The sequence below is a fragment of the Cupressus sempervirens genome, chromosome 11 (assembly GCF_028749045.1).
Source record: "Cupressus sempervirens isolate cs-2001-9-10 chromosome 11, ASM2874904v1, whole genome shotgun sequence".
Lineage (NCBI taxonomy): Eukaryota > Viridiplantae > Streptophyta > Pinopsida > Cupressales > Cupressaceae > Cupressus > Cupressus sempervirens.
In genome coordinates, this window is record NC_143128.1 from 71,463,536 (window position 1) to 71,486,400 (window position 22,865).

Sequence of the window (22,865 nt, forward strand, 5' to 3'; positions counted from 1 at the left end):
GCTGAATGATTTTGAGAGTTAATTTTTGATAAAGACATCAATGGCTAGAGCCAATCTTGTATGCATTTTTTATGATAGAATTCTTAGGCCAAGCTAAGAGCTTTCCTTCCATAAATGTAATTCAGAATCCTTCATTTGCAAGAGTAGAGATGGAAAGCAAGTTTCTTTCTATACCTGGTACATATAGTACCTTAGTAAGTTCAATTGTTTTCCTTGATTTTAGATGAATAGTACAAGTTCCTATTTACATTATGGGATAGCTTGTATCATTTCCAATGGTTACTTCATCAACATAGTCTTCCTTAATAGAGTCCAACTATTCTTTAGAACTTGTAATATGTCAAGAGGCTCCACTATCAATTACCCAAGTACTTGATTTGGTTGATGCTTCATTGGAGAGAGTTGAATAGAAAGCATTATGTTCAAAATTTCCATTTTAGTTTTGAGTGGTTGTAAATGAAGCTTGTCGCTTAATTCTATCAGGACATCTAGACGTCAGATGTCCAATTTTATCATATTTGAAACATTGGATTTCAAAGAAATTAGGTTTCTTTCTCTTTCCTTTGAATTTTTTTTTCTTCTTATTTACTTGAGTAGAGAGAACTTGTAAAACTCCTTTAGAGGAGGAGACATTTTGGCCCTGGGCTATTTGCATACACTCATCTTGTATACAATCAGCTTTAAGTCTTTCAAACTTGAGAAGTTTAGAATGAGAGCATACCCCCTGTCTGAAGGTATCCCATGATGATGGAAGACTTTTTAGAGCCATTATTGTTAACTCCTTTCCATCATAGATGTGTCCTATTGAAGATAGTTGATTTTGAAGTTCAGTTATTCTCATAAAGTATGAGGAAATTTTATCTCCCTTATTCATCTTAATATTTGACATTCTATCTTTTAATTTGATAATCTGAACAACATTATTTCTCTAAAATATATTTTCAAGAGCATTGTACATCTCATGAGCAGTGTCTTGTTATGAGATTACAGGGAGTAGATGGGTTTTAACACCATCCAAAATAAGCTTCATGGCTTTATTGTTGTCATTCTCCCATTTTTCTAGCACATCATTGCCTTTGGGTGGTGTGTCAAAATTTTCAATGAACTTGTTTAGGTCATGTTCTTTCAGTATGATTTTTAGTCTAGTTTCTAGCCTACAAAATCTAAATCACCTTCTAATCTATGTTCTAGCCTCATTCCGTTCACCATTTTAGAATAATATATGACTAGAGTCTAATATTTGTTCGCTCCTTCAAAACTACTTTGATACCTTGTTAGTGTATCAGAATGAATGAGTAATATCATTCTGATTATTTTTCAAGATAAGAAGTAATATAAGACTATGAGACGATCACAAAAAACTGAATAACAATATGTTATATGTGCTGATTTATATATGCTTGAAGACTGTATCAAATATGTGTTCTATACATAATATAATCAGCAAGGACAATGAATTTATATGTGGGTGGTTTGTCCATGGTTCACGACCGAGCCTACTTGAGTCATGTCTATCGAGCGTGACTCATTAGACAAACTACAAACATATTAACCTTTTCAAGGCCGATGAGAGTAATAAGATTAGTAAGACAAGTTATAAGTCAATTAGTTTATTCATATATGTATTTTAGTATATATATATATATATATATATATATATATATATATATATATATATATATATATATATATATATATATATATATATATATATATATATATATATATATATATAGATATATATATGAGTATATTTAAATATCTTAACCATATTAAATAACATAAAAATATTAATAATAGAATTATTCAACTAATCTATACAATAACAATAATAAATATGTTGACTGTTCATCCTATGGAATATTTTTTACATGAGAGAGGCAATCTTTTGCATCATTTAGACCCTCTTTTCTTTGTATAAGAATCATAATCTCATTGAATTCAGAATAACAACAAAGAAAGGGCTTTCACCATTTGCATATGTTGCATTTGGATAGACTTCTAAGTATGATCTATATATCAATCTCAATAACATAGTTTATCATAATTAAAACAAAAAAGTTCATAGCAAAGCTTCAAAAAATTTGTTTCTGGAATAGATCGAGTATGTTCTTAATATCTGCATTTTGAATCTGAAGGATTAGGAAGTGTGTAACATTTATGTTTGTCTCATTTTGATAATGGATCAAAGAATATGAAAGAATGTGAAATGTTGATGTTAAAAAAACATACAAAATAAGGCTCATAAATAAAGACATGTTTATTTTTCAAATGAAATGTAGAAAGCATTTAATTTTTCAACCTTTTAACCAGGCTATTGTAACTTTGAATTTTTGAATTGGTAATAAAATTTTGATTACAGAATTGAATTGATGAATTGGATTCATAACTTCATGCTAATTAAAAATTCAAACAACAAAATATTAATTTCTTCTTATTTTCTCCACAAATTCATGGAAACAACCAAGATATGGCTAATACATGCTTTAAATGAACTATAACATGCAATATGTGGGTTTGTTAATCAAGCACTTGATATTTTAAAACTTCTTAATTACTAATGTTTGTTGGTAGATACCACAATGGCTAACTTAAGACTTCCCTCCTCATCTGAAACAAAACCTCAGTCGGTTGTTAAAAAGTGTGTTGGAAATTAACGTCAACGTCTTTGGCTTGTCCTCGAGCCCCATGCCCATCTACCTTGTCAGGTCACCGCAGGCATTCATGGACGGTAGGCATTCATTTTGGTAGGTGAGAATTTGAAATTTGAATGTTAAGAGGGAAAGGAAGAATATGATAAAAGGATTTTTTTAACATTCATTCTATTAAGAGCAGATCAAGCAGATCAGATTAGAAGTTGCAGAGAACAGTAGTGAAGAAAAAGGAAAGAAGTTTGTGCCTGCTACTACACATGATTCTTCCTCTGTTCATACTGTAAGTTCATGGTTATTGGATTCGTCCTATTGATGCAGTGATTGCTCCAAGCATTATTGTATGCAGCCATTAGAGCTACAAGTTTAAAGTTTTAAAGTTATTAAAGTTGTTCTAGTTTTAGGGTAAATTTAGGGTTTTCTGGTTGAAGCCGAATGCTCCCAGATTTGTAATTTTTTTAATCTCAGTTGAATACAAGAAATCAGGCATACTCAAATCCATTCTTCTTCCTCTTCTATTCATTGCATTTGAATAATTTATTTGAAAGGTTAAAGCTATGGCTCTTTGGTTTTAATGGTGAAAGCATTCATGTTAAAATTGCATTAAGTTTTTTATTTTTTATGTTGGAGCCGAGCTTACTCAGCATCTATTGTTGCCAAGCAAGTGCCGAGAAAATTGGCACTCGGCACCATCAAGTGCCGAGAAATCTGTCACTCGGCACCATCAAGTGCTGAGTAAAACTAGCACTCGGTACCTTCACGTGTCGAGCAATTTTAGGGTGCCGAGTGAAATATTTCAAATATTTAAATTTAAATTTTAATATTTCTCACATGGTATGAGAGCTTTGAGGCCCCACATCCATAGTGAGTTAGGGCTTTTTGTTTTCTTCGGATATTTGACATGACAGGAGATGCAGGAAAGATATGGCAGCAGTCACCATTATTCAATGGACAGAATTATGATATATTTGCGAAGAAGATGAAGACTATAATGGTTGCAAATGATTTGTGGGAGTTTGTGGTTAATGGATTCAATGATGTGACTGATCCAACTCAGTATGCTGCCGTCACAAATGCACAAAAGACTCATTTGAAAGAGTCAAGGAGGAAGGATGCTAAGACATTGAGTTTGATTGAGGCAGCAATGACAAAGACAGTTTTCCCAAAGATTGCAGCAGAAAATTATGCAAAAGAAGCATGGGATATCCTTGAGATGAACTTCAAGGGGACTGATAAAGTTCAAACTGTAAAGCTATAGAATATAAGGAGGGAGTTTGAGAACCTTCAGATGAAGGAAAATGAATCAATTGTAGACTTCAATTCAAGGACCTCCAATGTGATTAACCAGCTGAAGTCAAATGGAGAAGACTATCAAGAGCAAAGGATAGTTGAAAAGATATTGAGGAGTTTACCTCATAAATATGACAACTTGGTCATGACCATAGAAGAGGCAAAAGACCTCACTATTTTGACAATGGATGAGTTGATGGGTACACTTCAAACCCATGAGCACATGATCAATAGATCTACTTCTTCATCTTCCCAAGAGCAAGCATTCAAGGCTCAGTCAAATCCAAGAGGAAGGGGGAGAGGAAGAAAAGGCTCAGGTAGGAACTCCAGAGGCAGAGGTCGAGGTAATGGAGGACAAAGAAATGTTGCAGCAGAAGGCTCGGATGGAGCAGATGGAGCAAGTAGCTCACAAAATACTTCAAGAGGAGGTAAGAAAAACTACAACTCAAATAAGAGTAATGTAGAATGCTACTACTATCATAAATATGGGCATTATGAAAATGAATGTTGGAAGAAGCAGAAAGACCAGTCAGGACAAGCAAATGTGTCTGATGTGAATATGGGAAGTGAAAACAATGCCTTCATCATGTGTAATGTTGGTGAAGAAGGAAGCCTTGAGGTTTGGTACCTCGAAAGTGGATGTAGCAACCACATGAGTGGTAATGAAACCTTATTTTCATTCATTGACAAGAGTTTCAAATCAGAAATTAAGATGGGTAACAATGGATCCCTACCAGTTGTGGGCAAAGGATCTATTAAGGTCCGCACCAAGAAAGGTTGAGAAAAGGAAAATACAAAATGTGTATTTTGCCCCTGGTATGAAGCACAATTTGATGAGCATTGGTTAACTCATTCAAAATGGATACAAAGTGCTGATGGAGAATGACATGTGTGTCATTCAAGAAAAGGATGGGAGCAAAAAATTACTTGCAGCAGTTCAAATGACAAAGAATAGAATGTTTCCCTTGAGGATAAAGACATGTTTCTCATCTCAAGTTTGTATTGCACCTCCCACACAATCAGCTCTAAGGAGTGTGATTGAAGACCCCTCACAGCTATGGCACCTCAGGTATGGTCATCTTGGCTATGCTGGTTTAAATTTATTGTCAAATAAAAGAATGGTAGAAGGTTTGCCACATGTAGTAAATTCTTGTGACAAGTGTGAGGCTTGTATTTTGGGTAAGAAACATAGGCTTCCCTTTAATTCTTGAAATTCTAGGAGGGCTAGATATCCATTAGAGTTAGTGCATACTGACCTAGTCGGTCCTATGCAAGTTACTTCCATTGGGGGGGACCACTTATTTCATGACATTCATTGATGATTTCAGTCATAGGACATGGGTGTATTTCTTAAAGAACAAATCTGAAGCATTTGATAAATTTGTAGAATTTAAAGCCCAAGCTGAAAGAGAATGTGGACACTATATCAAGGTCCTAAGATCAGATAGAGGAGGGGAGTATACCTCCAATTCTTTTGTAAACTTTTGCAGGAAACATGGCATTAAGAAAGAGCTCATAACCAGCTATACACCACAGCAGAATGGAGTGGCTAAAAGAAAGAACAGGACCATTGTTGAAATGGCAAGGAGCATGATGAAAGAGAAAGGTCTCCGAACTAAATTTTAGGGAGAGGCTATGGCAACACCAGTTTACCTAACTAATAGGTGTCCTACAAAGGTAGTCTATGACAGAATTCCAATGGAAGCTTGGTCACGAATAAGATGGATAGTTGAACACCTAAGGGTGTTTGGATGTGTTGCATATGCACATGTGCCTAAAGAGAAAAGGCATAAATTTGATGACAAAGGTGTGAAATGCATTTTCATAGGGCACAGCCCAGAATCAAAGGCATACAAATTGTATGACCCATTCAACAACAAGATGATGCTTTCAAGAGATGTGGAATTTCTTGAAAATAAATCTTGGTATGGACAAATTGATGAGTCACCAAGCACTTCAAGCAAAGTGCCATTTATGAATGAAGAGGATGCTGATGAACAGCAAGAAGGAGAAAATAGAAGAAAAGGCAAGCAGATTTAGACATTGTCGAGCTCCTCTAGGCATGACCGAGTGTTAGTGCCGAGTACTAGTGAAGACCGAGCTAGTCGGCAAAACAACAGTAGTGAAGATTCTAATCCCACACTCTCCTCCCTATTACGAAGAAAGACCAAGAGTCTTAGGGAGATATACCAAGATGAAAGGTATGAAGATTATGATGAGAGTGTTAATTTTGCATTATTTTCTCATAGTGATCCAATATATTTTGAGGAAGCTATCAAGGAGAAGAAATGGTGTAATGCCATGGATGAGGAAATAGATGCTATAGAAAGGAATGAGACATGGGAGCTAACAGATTTTCCTCCCAAGAAGCAAGTGATTGGATTGAAATGGGTCTATAAGACCAAATGCAATGCTGAAGGCAAGATTGATAGGGGTAAAAGCACAAACTTGTGTCACCTTTTTTGATATCTTGTACCGTTTCGGCCGGAACACTTTCGGCCGTAACGGTTTCGGTCGTAACGGATCCGGTCGTACACACATGCTAGTTTTTTGCACCTACGTGGCATGTACCGTTTTGGCCAAAACAGGTTCGGCCGAAAGGGTTACGGCCGAAACCCCGACACAGAATAAAACTCGGCACAAACCTCTAGTAGCTATCATTGTTACTGTTGCAGTTTCTGAATGTTTGGAGAGCGGGTTAAGGGTTTTGGCCGTAACTGGTTGGTGGTTTTTCCCTTCCTATTTTTTAATAGTTTTTAAACGTATTTTTTGATTAGTAGATGTTAATTGTACTTAAAATAGTTGTTTTTTACGTATTTTGTGAGTGGAATGCTTTAAATTATTTATTTTTTAATATGTTTAAATTATTTAAATTATTTTAGATTATTTAAGAATTGTATTTAAATTAATTTGTTAGCAAAAATGTAGTTAAACATGAGATAAAAACGTAGAAAAATATTAATTAAAAGTGTAGAAAAATATTAGGAAAAAGATTAGGGTAAAATATAGAAAAACATTAGTTAAAAGTGTAGAAAAACATTAGGTTAAAATATAAAAAAACATTAGGTTAAAATATACAAAAACATTAGGTTAAAATATACAAAACTATACCTTCTAACATAACCTTATATTAACTACAATCATAACCCATAGCACATTCTAACCATAACATAGGCCCTCTACTAACCGAATGAACCACACTTAGATATTGATGATGTTCATTTTAACAACTAGTTATTGTTAGGTAATAATGATTCTTACATTACCAAATGACACATAATGACCTCATGATACATTTCTAGGTATTTTTATCCATATATATGTTAAGGGGACCTAGGGACTCCTACTAGGTCGTTACGTCTGTTATAGGTTGTAATAGGTATTCATATGTTTACTAGCACATAATAGGTATTGTTAGGTAATAATGAGTCTTACATTACCAAACAACACATTACTTGATCACTTATGTCAACTGTGTTTTTCAATACGTTATCCATACATGTGCGTCTTAAGGGGACATAGGAGTCATAATAGGTCATACTATTTTTTATATGTTAGATAATAAATCTTAATATGTATTATTAGGATATAATAGGTCTTATTAGGTAATGATATTCTTACATTACCATATGACACATAACGACCTCATGATACATTTTTAGGTATTTTTATCCATATATATGTTAAGGGGACCTAGGGACTCCTACTAGGTCATTACGTCTGTTATAGGTTGTAATAGGTACATTCATATGTTTACTAGCACATAATAGGTATTGCCAGGTAATAATAAGTCTTACATTACCAAACAACACATTACTTGATCACTTATGTCAACTGGGCTTTTCAATACCTTATCCATACATGTGTGTCTTAAGGGGACATAGGAGTCATAATAGGTCATACTATTTTTTATAGGTTCTAACAAATCTTAATATGTATTATTAGGATATAATAGGTCTTATTAGGTAATGATGATTCTTACATTACCAAATGACACATAACGACCTCATGATACATTTTTAGGTATTTTTATCCATATATATGTTAAGGGGACCTAGGGACTCCTACTAGGTCATTACATCTGTTATAGGTTGTAATAGGTATTCATATTTTTACTAGCACAAAATAGGTATTGTCAAGTAATAATGACTCTTACATTACCAAACAACACATTACTTGATCACTTATGTCAACTGTGTTTTTCAATATGTTATCCATACATGTGTGTCTTAAGGGGACATAGGAGTCGTAATAGATCATACTATTTTTTATAGGTTCTAATAAATCTTAATATGTATTATTAGGATATAATAGGTCTTATTAGGTAATGATGATTCTTAGATTACCATATGACACATAATGACCTCATGATACATTTCTAGGTATTTTTATCCATATATATGTTAAGGGGACCTAGGGACTCCTACTAGGTCATTACATCTGTTATAGGTTGTAATAGGTATTCATATGTTTACTAGCACATAATAGGTATTGTCAGGTAATAATGAGTGTTACATTACCAAACAACACATTACTTGATCACTTATGTCAACTGCATTTTTCAATACGTTATCCATACATGTGTGTCTTAAGGGGACATAGGAGTCGTAATAGGTCATACTATTTTTTATAGGTTAGATAATAAATCTTAATATGTATTATTAGGATATAATAGGTCTTATTAGGTAATGATGATTCTTACATTACCATATGACACATAACGACCTCATGATACATTTTTATGTATTTTTATCCATATATGTTAAGGGGACCTAGGGACTCCTACTAGGTCATTACGTCTATTATAGGTTGTAATAGGTATTCATATGTTTACTAGCACATAATAGGTATTGTCAGGTAATAATGAGTCTTACATTACCAAACAACACATCACTTGATCACTTATGTCAACTACGTTTTTCAATATGTTATCCATACATGTGTGTCTTAAGGGGACATAGGAGTCGTAATAGGACCTCATGATACATTTCTAGGTATTTTTATCCATATATATGTTAAGGGGACCTAGGGACTCCTACTAGGTCATTACGTCTATTATAGGTTGTAATAGGTATTCATATGTTTAAACTAGCACATAATAGACTGACCTTACTATCAACCTTAATAAAACTATATCCCATTTACTTTATTAACATTCTTAACTCTAATTCAAACTAGTAAATTAAGTCATGAGTTCTAAATTGTAAATTAAAATTTGCTAACTAAACTCATTTACTTATCTAGTAACAAACTTTTCTATCCCTATGTCCTAACTCTCATCTACACTCCCCATAAGCATCAAAGATTTTACATCAAAATTTAGATTTTAGTCAAGAATTATATTTTTTTATTGCATGTATGTACATGTGTGGACTTAGTTATCATTTAATCAAGATATTTTATTTTATTTTTATTGTATATACATGTACATGTACGAATATTTATTTTTCACATTTGCATGAGCACGTTACAATGTACATTAGATATGGTCTCTAAGATAATTTGTTTTAGAATACATATGTATGTTACATGATTGTTCATTTAGCACCATACATTTAATGTTGTGTATTTATATGTACATGTGTTTCAAATTAAATTTAACTTTTAATTATTTTAATTTAAATAGACTTGTATGTTTATATTTGTATATATATGCATGTACAGATCTCTAGATATTTATCACTCAGATTGTAGCTTCACATTCATATTCTCATATTTATTTTCATATATACACTATAACATCTAGTTCTTGGGATCGTGCTCCTGCATCCTCAGCGGATGCCAGTGTTCGTGGTGGGGGTCAGAGTGTTGAGTCTGGTACAGCACGTAGAGCGACCTCCACCCATGATAGACAACAATTATTTAGAGATACAGTGGCGAGATTATCTCGTGCTATGCAGGTTTTGGATAGCTCGCTTTCCTCTTCTACCACCCTCCCTAATAGGGAGAAGGTTATAGCGATGCGAGAGGAGTTATTTCGTATGATTCAGACACTTGAATCATACAACCCATTTGATGATATGATCATTGAGACATTTTATTCTTCTTTATCTCACAGTGTCACTGGCACTGTGAAGTACACACAGATTGATACTGAGGTTTTCGCCAGCATGGTGAAAACCATGTTTCCATCTTATGCACATCATCACAGAGTCAGAGGCTACTCTGCGACGAAGTGTACTGATCCACTCGTTGCACCATTGATGTATCCTCGTTGGTTGGCTACTCATCATAGATGGCCACAGAAGGATGAGTTCCCCCTATATTTCTGCAAACAATTGTTTGCAGAATTTCATTTACACTATGATGTTGACTATACAGATTATCCACAGCATGTTGGGCAGGGTCAGGGGAGACTTTCTGATAGATTTAGACCCACAGACACTCCTGCACCCATTAACAAATGGGCAATGGTGGGTCTAAACCTTTTGGTTATGCCGAGAGGTCCACAAATGGCTACTGCAGGTGAGAGTGTTCCTGATGACACAATTAGGACACATATTTTTTCGAGCATCGCCACCATCGCCACACAATTACACGAGATTTCTTCTGATTGATGTAGTCGATATATGCTACGGTCTTGAGGTACCGCTCCCACAGCTGCATCATCTAGCACACTTGTTGATGATGATTATGGAGTTGTAGACATACCTTCTCCTGTAGACATTTCTGCAGTCTTAGAGGTGGATGCATTGCATCGTTTGGCATCATATTTAGCATCTAATCTTTTAGATGCATATCGAGCATTATCTACACTCTCAGGGATTCCACTTCATGACATGAGCTCTCAGATTAGACATATTTTGTCACGTACAGTAGTCCCAGAGGATTCACAGAGGCAGGAGGACATTCCTGCACCTTCTACTACTCCTACTGCTACACAGGCCCAGGCTACAGCATCAGCCCCAACTACTTAGGACCCTACAACACCCCCCCCTACTCAAGATCTCAGTGGCACCATACAGCCTGGTCTATTTACTTCCATGCTTTCAGATCAGGGCCACACTATTGACTTGGATGCTGATACTATTTTTTCATTACATGATTCAGATATTAGTCAGATTGGCAGAGCATTACATAATGCTATCGTAAATATCTCTATATGTTTGGATTTATTTTTATTATAGTAAATAATATGTCTATATGTTTAAATTAATGTATATCTATGTGTTTGTGTATGTGTTATAGGGTTTGACTGATAGTATGTTACATTTTGCTAATCTGCAGACAGTGCCGACAGATCCTACACATCGTGAGTCCCAGGTATGTTACAATATATATATATATATATATATATATATATATATATTTGATTTATATACATGTGGATCTTGATATAATTTGTCTCTACACATAATTAAATGGCTCACTTGTTATCATTTGACACAGGGTTCAGATGTAGCCGATAGACCCTTTTGGGGACAAGGCCCAGGATCAAGAGGGGGGATGTAGCTGATTAGATCATATGTGGCCTTTTATTTTACTATACACATGTTATGTCTAGATACATATTTATATGGACAGTTTGATGTTTTATATGTTATTTCCATATGCATACATTTTATATCCAGACACTTTGATGTCTTATATGTTATTTTAAGATACATGGTTTATATGGACACTTTGATGTTTTATATGTTATTTCTAGATACGTGTTTATATCATGGACACTAAATGATGTTTTATATGTTATTTCGAGATCCATGCTTATATGGAGATTTTGATGTTTTATATATGTTGTTTCGAGACATTTGATCTACATGATCTATTTTTATACATTTAATATGGGTACATTATATTCTCCAGATATATGCACATGTATGTTATTGATCTTTTAATGTAGACGTCTATTTTATTGATCTTTTGATGTCTTCATCTTTTATGTAACTTATGTATGTGTTATGCACATGTTTCTATATGTTATTCATATTTTCAATATTCAAGTTTACATTTATACATATGTATAGTTATTCATCTTAATGCCTTAATCTAAGTGTAATTAACTGTATAATTGTTGGTAAAAAGATTTGTCACAGAAGAATTTTCCCAATGGAGTGTATGTGGAAAATCGTTCACAACAGTTGGATAAGCCCTTGATATCCAGCCTTCCTCTGCGTTTGGAGGGGCAACTCCCTCGTAAGATATAATTTTTAAAAGGTTTTTCAAATAAAGAATCTAAAACTTCAAAATTCAAGAGAAAGTTGTGGAAGGTGAATGCACCACACGCCCTCACAACCTTCGGTGATTAACAAGATCGATAACAGAGGTACCCAAGAACTACGCTTGAAAGCAACCTGTATTATTAAGCACATTCATTATCATCCGTAAACATTTGCATAGCACCATGAGAATGTCCACTACAATGTATAACAATTTGGATTTTAAAATAAGAAACCCAAAGTAGATCTCATTTCATTTCCTTGCACCAAGAAAAACAATAGAGATTTTTCAATTCAGAGACAAAAAGTGTACATACTTTCCAAAATTTATCCCTAGATCAAAATTTCAGCATGGTGTTCCCTTATTTTTCCAACCAAAAAGTCCCCCCCATGACATCTATGATTGCCTGAACTGCCGTGAACTATAGCACTCTCACGTACGGCAGAAACCTAGTGTACTGAGCAATGCTGCTTCCGCCAATTAGAGGATGTAAATAACCTCATAAAACTGATCACAACTCTGACAGGATATCTCCATTCTTTATGTTTGACGGATGCTCATACCCTGTTCTATAGCTCTATTTGGCACAGGCAGTGAGGATGCCAATGTAATCTTTACCAACTGGTACATGGATTATAGAAAATACCAGTAATGTCTTTTGAAAACTGCAGACATCCTTTAGTAACTTAATTTTCTTTGCACACGGCTTCATTCTTCGAAATTTCACCTGGTACGACACCTTTCTCATTTTGCAAATCTCGTCCTCTGCAACTCCTTGCGTGTAAAGAAGCTTTTCTTCATCTTCTATCTAGCTACTGCATTATTAACCAATGTTGCATGTATCACCTTACCAGGTTAATAACTACCTTATAGAGGTTAATGAAAACGTATTCTTGGTAGCTCTCATTAACCTTTTGAGGGGTTAGGTTAGGAAAAATGTGTTTTCGAATGCTATCATTAACCTATAGGAGAGGTTAAGAAAAATGTAATTTTTTGGTGGCTAACATTAACCTTTTATTTGGAGGTTAAGAAAAACACGTTTTTGATGGTTAACATTAACCTTTTAAGAAGTTAAAGGTTAAGAAATACGTGTTTTTGGCGCCAATCATTAACCTTTTATATCTGGAGGCTCAGAAGTTGGATTTTAAAAATTTCAAATGCTGCACGGAGCTGGGAACGAGCCGGAGATGTGGAGGCTTAAAGACTCACAAATTTCACAGATAGAATGATCCATTTAAGGCTTAAAACCAGGCAAGTTTTAAATACGAACCATGGCTCGTAGAATTCGAACAAATTCTATAGTCGGGCAACAACTGGCTCTAACTGGGAACAAGGACTGACAAGGGACGAAGCTCGAATCCAGAATGAATAAAATAGTGCCTTATCCATTGGGCTATAGAGTCATCTAAGGGACCAATTTGCAAATGGGAGGAAACTAGCGCCAAAAACCAGACAACTGAAAGAAAACTAGGCACAACAAAACTCCTAATTAGACTATATACAAGGTAGGTTTCCCTACCTACAGTGACTCAAGGTATAATCATACAAATCCATTCATTGGCTGGGGAAAATAAATACCATGGTGTACCACCATATGACAATTCTTAAGCTTCCATGGGCTCAGATATAAGTCCGCTCCTTGAATTCTAATTATGAGATTCTTAGCCTGCTCAACATCTCTAGATAAAGGGACGCATCCAAATAACCAGGCTTCATCAAAAATCTTGGGCTTCAAAATCAACTTTGCTTCTTGTTTTATGTCACTAATGACTTCATTTTCAAAGAGTTGAAGTATAAGATTCTCAAGTTCCTGAATGCATATTTGATCTTCTCCTCTACTTGGCAAGCCCTCAACCTGAAATTGTAATGATTGGTCATCATAAAGTCCTGAACTCATTTCTGACAATAGACACTCTTTCTTTTCTATTGGCATGATCATGGTTGAATCTTCTATAAAATTATTCCAACTGGGATGCACATCGATGTTATATTGAATCTCCTCATGATCCATTTCTTCTTCCTTCTCTTCCAAAAGATCATCTTGAATTTTTAGTAACTTCTGAGTTACATGGGTACCATCTTCAACATTGTGGACCATAACTTCAATTTCCATCCCATTAATATCAACATTTTCCATCTGAAGGGCATTCTGATGGTTAAGATGAGAAGATATCAAACCTCGTATTGGATTGCCTTCATACAATCTGTGGAGTGAAGTAACCTGCGGGGTTATAATAACCATTAAACCTTGTCTTTGAATACCAACTCGAGAATCATCAGTAGAAATGTCTTCGTCTACAAACAAAGGATTAAAGTAAACACTTTCTCCATAGAGGAAATTATCATCCAAAGATTTTGAGCACAAACTCGGGATAAAAACATCATTAGAGTTTCCTTCCTCAGATTCCTCCATGAGATCACCTGCTGACTAATTACTTATTTTATCATGGTTATTCTCCTCATAGAATCCTTTTGACATAAGATCTCCTATTTGATGAGAAGGCTCAAAAAGAGGATTTCTTTGACCTTCGAATAATCCATAGGATTTGAAATCTACTTCCATTTGATCATAGGAACCTGTTGCCATATAGCTTTCATTTTCAATATGTTCTATGATATCTATCCCCTTTTGAATCATCATTTTTTCACCAAGACATTCTTCATGAAATGTGAAAGGTGGCATGCATGATAGAGAATGAAGGCTAAATAGTTTATCTTCTTCTCTCTGAAGCTTATTTTTAACGTTTCCATCAACCGATCGTTTAATCACAAGTTCATCAATATCATCAAATGTAAAGGTCTCCATTTCCTCAGGGAAACCAGATATTTGTAGAAGTTCATGGCTGCTTTTATCTCCATCAATGGTAGTGGTTTTTGATTCTTCCATGACATCTAAAGTATTGATATCATCAATAGATTCATCATCATGAATGGTCATTGAAGGATGATTTGGAAGATTTTCTCCACATAGGAAGTCATCATCTGAAGCATCCAGGCACCATGTTGGAATAAAAGCAATGTGAAATTCACTTTGATCCACATTTTCGTCATCTTCAATCATTTTTTGTCTAGTTTCTTGAGGTTTTGATATTTCTCTTTCCTTCTCATTAGGATTGAGATGATTGAATAAAAACTCCTGGATTTGGAAATCTTCACATTCATGCCTTGATACATTAATAGACCCTTTTTCTTCTATAGATTCTATTACTTGATCATCTCCTAGATTAGACATAGAACCTTTTTCTTCTTCCATGCATGAAGATTTAGATGAATCCTTTCTAACATTTGGATCAGAAGATGTTCTAATATCAAGAAAGTAATTCTTGCATGGGTCTTCTTTCTCAAGTTCTCGTAGTGTTTGAAGTAAAGAAGGATGTACGTTGTTAGGATCCAGGCGTGCATTTCCATAGAAGGTTTTTAAAAATTCAACCTGATTAGGATCAATGGAAGTATGACTTCTATGAGCAATAGGTGCAAGCATGGGAATACCTTTTTGACCACCACTATCCATCTTCACTTGACAAGAATCACTTTTATTATCAAGTTCTTCCTTATGCTCACATGTGGAACTTCCTTCTAAAAATGATTTGGGTCTGTGAGAGAAAAACTGATTATCTTTACCATCTTCTTCATTTATCTTTTGCAAAGTTCGGAGCAAAGATGGATGAATCCCTCCTGGGTCTAGTTTCCGTCCACCATAGAAACTTTTCAAGAAGCTTGCCTGCTTAGGATCAATCTGATTTTGTTGAGATATATGTGCATGAGAGACATTTTTAGTATTCTTCATTGTTGATTTAGATGAGGCACATTTTTCAGCAAAGCCTTCTTTATCTCTATGCACTGAATCATTTTCCGAAAAGGATTTTTGATCATGAAAAAGAAAACCATAATTATTTCCATCCTCTTCTTCAATCTTTTGAAAAACTTGAAGTAAGTGGGGATGAACCATTTTAGGGTCCAACCTCCTGCCACCATAGAAATTCTTCAAGAATTCAACTTGCAGAGGCTCATCAGGAATCTATTTCTTAGGATATGAAAAATATTCATCATCACTGTCATTATCACTATCGCTTTCAACTTTTCCCTTGTACCAAACCATGTTTTGAATTCAACCTCAGATAGAGTCGCCAAACTTCATTTCAGGTAATGTACCTTTATCAACCATGTTACTGGTTATTGTTCACTTGGTTTTGGATATGACCAAGATTTTTCCTATTTCTTCTTGGGATAACTACTACTCTTTCAACAATGTTGTGACCAATACGAGCTCTTCACAAGATTTTCCCAAATTTTTCTTCTTCTTCGAGAACTTGATTCACCAGATGGTATTGTTGACCACTTCATCTACACCTCTAGGCTATAGTGTTCAAGTCTGAGATGATATCCTCCTGGTTGTCTTGGAAGCCGAGGTTTGGTTGGAGAACTGGAAAAAATATTCTCACATCGTAGCACCATTGTGCTTCATTACAGGCAACTGTCAATCTTTCTCATTCAGTCTCCCCAGTAGAGTCACCAAAAATCTGTCAGTAAACAGATTTGTCATAGAAGAATTTTCCCAATGGAGTGTATGTGGAAAATCATTCACAACAGTTGGATAGGCCCTTGATATCCGGCCTTCCTCTGCGTTTGGAGGGGCAGCTCCCTCGTAAGATATAATTTTTAAAAGGTTTTTCAAATAAAGAATCTAAAACTTCAAAATTCAAGAGAAAGTTGTGGAAGGTGAATGCACCACACGCCCTCACAACCTTTAGTGATTAACAAGATCGATAATAGAGGTACCCAAGAACTACGCTTGAAAGCAACCTGTATTATTAAGCACATTCATTATCATCCTTAAACATTCGCATAGCACCATGAGAATGTCCACTACAATGTATAACAATTTGGATTTTAAAATAAGAAACCCAAAGTAGATCTCATTTCATTTCCTTGAACCAAGAAAAACAATAGAGATTTTTCAATTCAGAGACAAAAGGTGTACATACTTTCCAAAATTTATCCCTAGATCAAAATTTCAGCATGGTGTTCCCTTATTTTTCCAACCAAAATGTCCCCCCCATGACATCTATGATTGCCTGAACTGCCGTGAACTATAGCACTACGTACGGCAGAAACCTAGTGTAGTGAGCAACGTTGCTTCCGCCAATTAGAGGATGTAAATAACCTCATAAAATTGATCACAACTCTGACAGGATATCTCCATTCTTTATGTTTGACGGATGCTCATACCCTGTTCTATAGCTCTAATTGGGACAGGCAGTGAGGATGCCAATGTAATCTTTACCAACCGGTACATGGATTATAGAAAATACCGGTAATGTCTTTTGAAAACCGCAGACATCCTTTAGTAACTTAATTTTCTTTGCACATGGCTTCATTCTTCGAAATTTCACCTGGTACGACACCTTTCTCATTTTGCAAATCTCGTCCTCTGCAACTCCTTGGGTGTAAAGAAGCTTTTCTTCATCTTCTATCCAGCTACTACATTATTAACCAATGTTGCATGTATCACCTTACTAGGTTAATAACTACCTTATAGAGGTTAATGAAAACGTATTCTTGGTAGCTCTCATTAACCTTTTGAGGGGTTAGGTTAGGAAAAACGTGTTTTTGAATGCTATCATTAACCTATAGGAGAGGTTAAGAAAAATGTATTTTTTGGTGGCTAACATTAACCTTTTATTTGGAGGTTAAGAAAAACACATTTTTGATGGTTAACATTAACCTTTTAAGAAGTTAAAGGTTAAGAAATACGTGTTTTTGGTGGCAATCATTAACCTTTTATATCTGGAGGCTCAGAAGTTGGATTTTAAAAATTTCAAATGTTGTGCGGAGCTGGGAACGAGCCGGAGATGTGGAGGCTTAAAGACTCACAAATTTCACAGATAGAATGATCCATTTAAGGCTTAAAACCAGGCAAGTTTTAAATACGAACCATGGCTCATAGAATTGGAACAAATTCTATAGTCGGGCAACAATAATTAACTATATATTTAGTCTAATTATATTTAATGTAGATCATGTATTAACTATATTTAATGACATGCCTTAATTAACTATAATTGACTATATTAAATCTAATTATATTTAATGTCTTAATAATTAAGTCTATTTAATGACTTAATTAACTCTATTTAATGACATGCCTTAATTAACTATAATTAACTATATTTAACCTAATTAACTATAACTAACTATATTTAATCCTATTAACTATATTTAATCTAATTATATTTAATATCTTACTAATTAACTCTATTTAATGACTTAATTAGTTACTCTACTTAATGACATGTCTTAATTAACTATAATTAACTATATTTAACCTAATTAACTATAACTAACTATATTTAATCTAACTATATTTAATGTCTTAATAATTAACTATATTTAACGTTTAAATTAACTATATTTAATCTATTTATATTTAATGTCTTAATAATTAACTCTATTTAATAACTTAATTAACTATATTTAATGACATACATTCTTAATTAACTATAATTAACAGCATTTAATTAATAAAATATAATGTACATGTAATTATATGTAACATAGTTCATATAACATATGCATGTAATCTTAACATAACAATTATATACAAACATAAAGAATGTATCATATAAGAACATATAAAGATTATATGTACATACAAATACATACAAATACTAAAAAGGTTGTCTTAAGGGGAGGTCCTAAGAGACTTGGTCTTAAATGAGATATCCATGTCTAATTTAAATAAAAATAACAATACATGTCTAATTTTGCATATGCAAGATAAATGATCCAATGTACAAAAATTTATATAAAACAAATATCCTATCAATATTAAATATGAAAGTATAAGAGCTATACAGACATAACTCAACTAGAGCTCCACAATAAGTACATAGGTAAACTAGAGCTCCACAAACAATGTATTGTTAGGATCCTCTCTACTTTTTATTATCTCTAGAAGTTTTTCATGTTCTTCAATAGGAAATTTCCACTTTTGATTTCCACAACGTCCTTTTCTTTGTACTGCTTCAAATTGTAATTTGGTTGCTATAACATGGTTGCTATAGTGTAAAATCTTTTCTCCAAGCTTGTATTCAATAAATTCAATACCACTACCAATTACCCTTTTTTGTTGATAATATGTTCCTTCAATAACAACTGATCCAATTGGATATGATTGTTCATCAGCATCTATAGTTCCTTCTAGCAACTTGTGTTTTGCTTTTGTGCATCTTAAAAGATAATAGTCCACATTTTCTGCATTATCTGGTAAGGCTTGAACTACAAAAATACCTCCTGCATGTATATAAAAAGAGAAATATAAATTAATTTTAAAAAAAATATACATGTATATTAATTTATATATATGTATATATGCACACAAACCTGCCACAACTAAATCAGAAATGCGCTCATAATCAGCTGAATATACAGGATCATGAATGTCAATGTCAATGTCAACATCTTCAAAAGGAGGCTTTCTAACTATCTCCTTCAAATCCCAATGTGAAACATATCCATTCTCAATATTTTCACATGCACTCACTACATTGTCCTTAATGCAATCATCACAAAAACATGTTTTCTCTCTTACTTTAAGTACTGGAGGTTTATGGTTTCCTGTAGTCATCACTTGATGTAAACTTCTAATTCCAGGAATCATTTGACAATTGTAAGGATTAGATCGATCTATATTTTTTACAAATACAAAAACTAATTGTCATATTTCAAAATAAATATTTAATTAAAAACTCAACTTGATTTGAAAAAGACATTAAAAATAAATATAACTTAGTTCACCTTTCACCTCCCAAAAGTAACGCTTATTGTATTCAGTATCTCGAGTGGCAAAATGAACTTTGCACCATTCAACAATTTGATTTGGGCTCTCTATCCTATTCCCTGTATGTCCATAAAATATGCATGTATATATAAAATTTAAAATATATGCTATTAGAGTATTAAACATGTACATTTAAAAAATGCATATATTTACCTGCAAGTTCATGTTGTCGAAGTGCACGTTTTATACATGCTCCTTCTCCATCATGCTCCCCTTTTCCATGTCCACTTTCAAAGAAATTCCATAAAAACTTAACATTGGTTCTAGCATGTTGCATTGCTAACGAATTAAATGCTTTTGCAGATTTGAATTGTCCTGTGAATGTGAAACATGATAAGTATCTACAATTATCCAAGTACATATATTAAATAGAAATAGACATGTCCAAATAAATACAAGTTAAAATAAAGTTAAATAAATGTGTAATTATTTTGTGTATAGTAACCTGCACATCCATCAGACCAAATCTAGTGCTTTGAAACATTTATTCCACGATTTCTGAGATCTTCAGAGAACATTGCAAAACAATGAGCCACATAACTCCTGTCATGAACTTTATTATCGCTAATATAGAAATGAACCTCTTTGATGATGATGTGTTCATTTTCATCCAATCTTTCTATCTGATCCACCTCAAATTGTGCATGTCTATAGGTCACTTGCACAAATATTGCAACTTGTTCAGAATGATAATATTGGCTTTGGAGCTCTGTATGAGGTGCAAATGTATAATTCTCAAAAAAATTTACAATTGGAAGTATACAACCAAGTGAAAAATAATTTTTGGAATCACGAAACTGTTTAGCTTGCCATCGTGCACCATGACAATGTTGGATATGTGGATATATCAATGAACGGAACTTGGCCATGAACTCATCATAATGCAATTCGCTCTCTTTCAATACAATTTTTATGGATTCATCCCCTCTATTATTTTGGTATATCTCATATTCATATCTCATCCATGAAACTGGTGTGGATTCATTAATATTCTCAACTTGCATAATTTGAGAAAATTTGTGTAAATCTGCACAAAATTCACACTAATTTTTGATGCATTGTACTTTGAATTCATCTGAATCTTCTAATTTATCACATAATATGGACCTCACAAATTGTGTTGTACTGTTAGGGATGACCAAATTAGGATCAAGTATTGCCATGACTTTTTTAAATGATTGCAAGTGTAGACCAAATTCAACATGATTTCTACAACAACAAGTTTCTCGCATCTTATTTATGCGTACAAAAGAAGGACATAAACTCTCAAACATTCTTTGACATATTTTGACATTTGAAAATTCTTGTTTGAATGCTTCAAAAAGTTCACTTTGTGTTATATCTATGAAATGTTTTGGATATTCAATTTTGGCCCCTATTTCTTGATCTTTAATTTGTATAGTATCACGCCTGTTGGAAGAAACACGAGAATGTGTGGTCCAAAATTCAATAACTTGTCTTTTTACTTCTTCAAAAATCCTGTCTTTTTGAAGAACTCTACAAATAGTCACCCAGTTATTCTCAATGTTATCATCTAGCATATTTCTCCTCTTGATGTATCTCTGGACAGTTCTTCTAGATATATGTAGTACATCAGAAATTGCACATACATGTTTTCTATGTGTCAATTTTCTACTAGATATAGTAGTCATCAATGCTCTACGTGCATTACTCAAATCACCTCCTCGAGTTGTGTTGTCAATTTTGTTATAAGCATTTTGCAAATTTTCAACTATTGTTTTATTAATATTATGAGCATGGCTTTTCCTGTTATCAACACCCAACAACTCTAAGACAGGTCTCATATCTCTTCTCCTAAATAACTTGACAAATAATTGTGCTTGTCCAAATATACTTTTATCTTTGAAATATTCATCCCACATGTTCTGACAATGCATTTTGATAGTGTTATCATTTATCATATCTTTAGATGGAATTTGGTTAAAAAGTAGTTCTTCATCCAAATCCATCAATTTTTTTATGCTTTCTAATTTGTCTCTATCAATAGAACTGCCAATTTCTTCCTCTTCATTATTTTCATTTTCTTCATGAATCTCATCATGTTCAGGAATTTCAATAGGTTGGTTTTGAGCATGTTTTGTATGGCCTTTCATTTTGTCATCTCTTTTTCTATCATTTTTCCTTGATCTTTTCCTTTTACTACCCATTGAATAATTCAACCTATAGAAAAAAATAAATAAAATTATATTTCACAAAATATCAGCTAATGGTTCAATATATAATACATAAAAATAAAAATAATTAGAAGACAAAAAAAGCACCTTCAAATTATTCGATCCTTTGCAATATTGATTAAATCCGCAAAACAATTGTTGAAAATTGCTTCAAAATTAATTGTTTTTTGCAAATCTTCTTTCAATTTTGGCTATCCTTGTATATTTAATTATTTAAAAAATAGAAAACAATATTTTTTTATATCAAAAAGTCACACTAACCGCTAGCGATTTCTCAAGCCGACTAGGGGTTTTGGCTGTAACTGTCTATGTGGCAGCGTATGTGGCAGCCAAACAAGCAAAAATTAGAAATTCTGTAAACATCTCACTTTGAAGGCCAATTTGACCTACTAAATTGAAGTATTTTTTAAAACTAAAAATATACTTTAGTAGTTCTCAGAGTCATGATTATGATTGTATAATTTTTTTAAAGTTTTGATTATGAATAATATGTTATAATTTAAAAATATTACAAGTAGGTATCTTAAGATTCAGGAAGATGTCTATTCAAAAATAAGAAAAAAATAGTAAATCATGTTAATTTTTTTTTTTTAATGGTGCACTAGAGGAGAGAGTCTTCTTCAAGAATATGTAATTTTAAAAAAAATATATGTAGATTTGATGGAAAATGTTTGACGGGAGAAAAAAACTGTCTATTTCTGATAACTTTGACTTTGACCATTTATAACT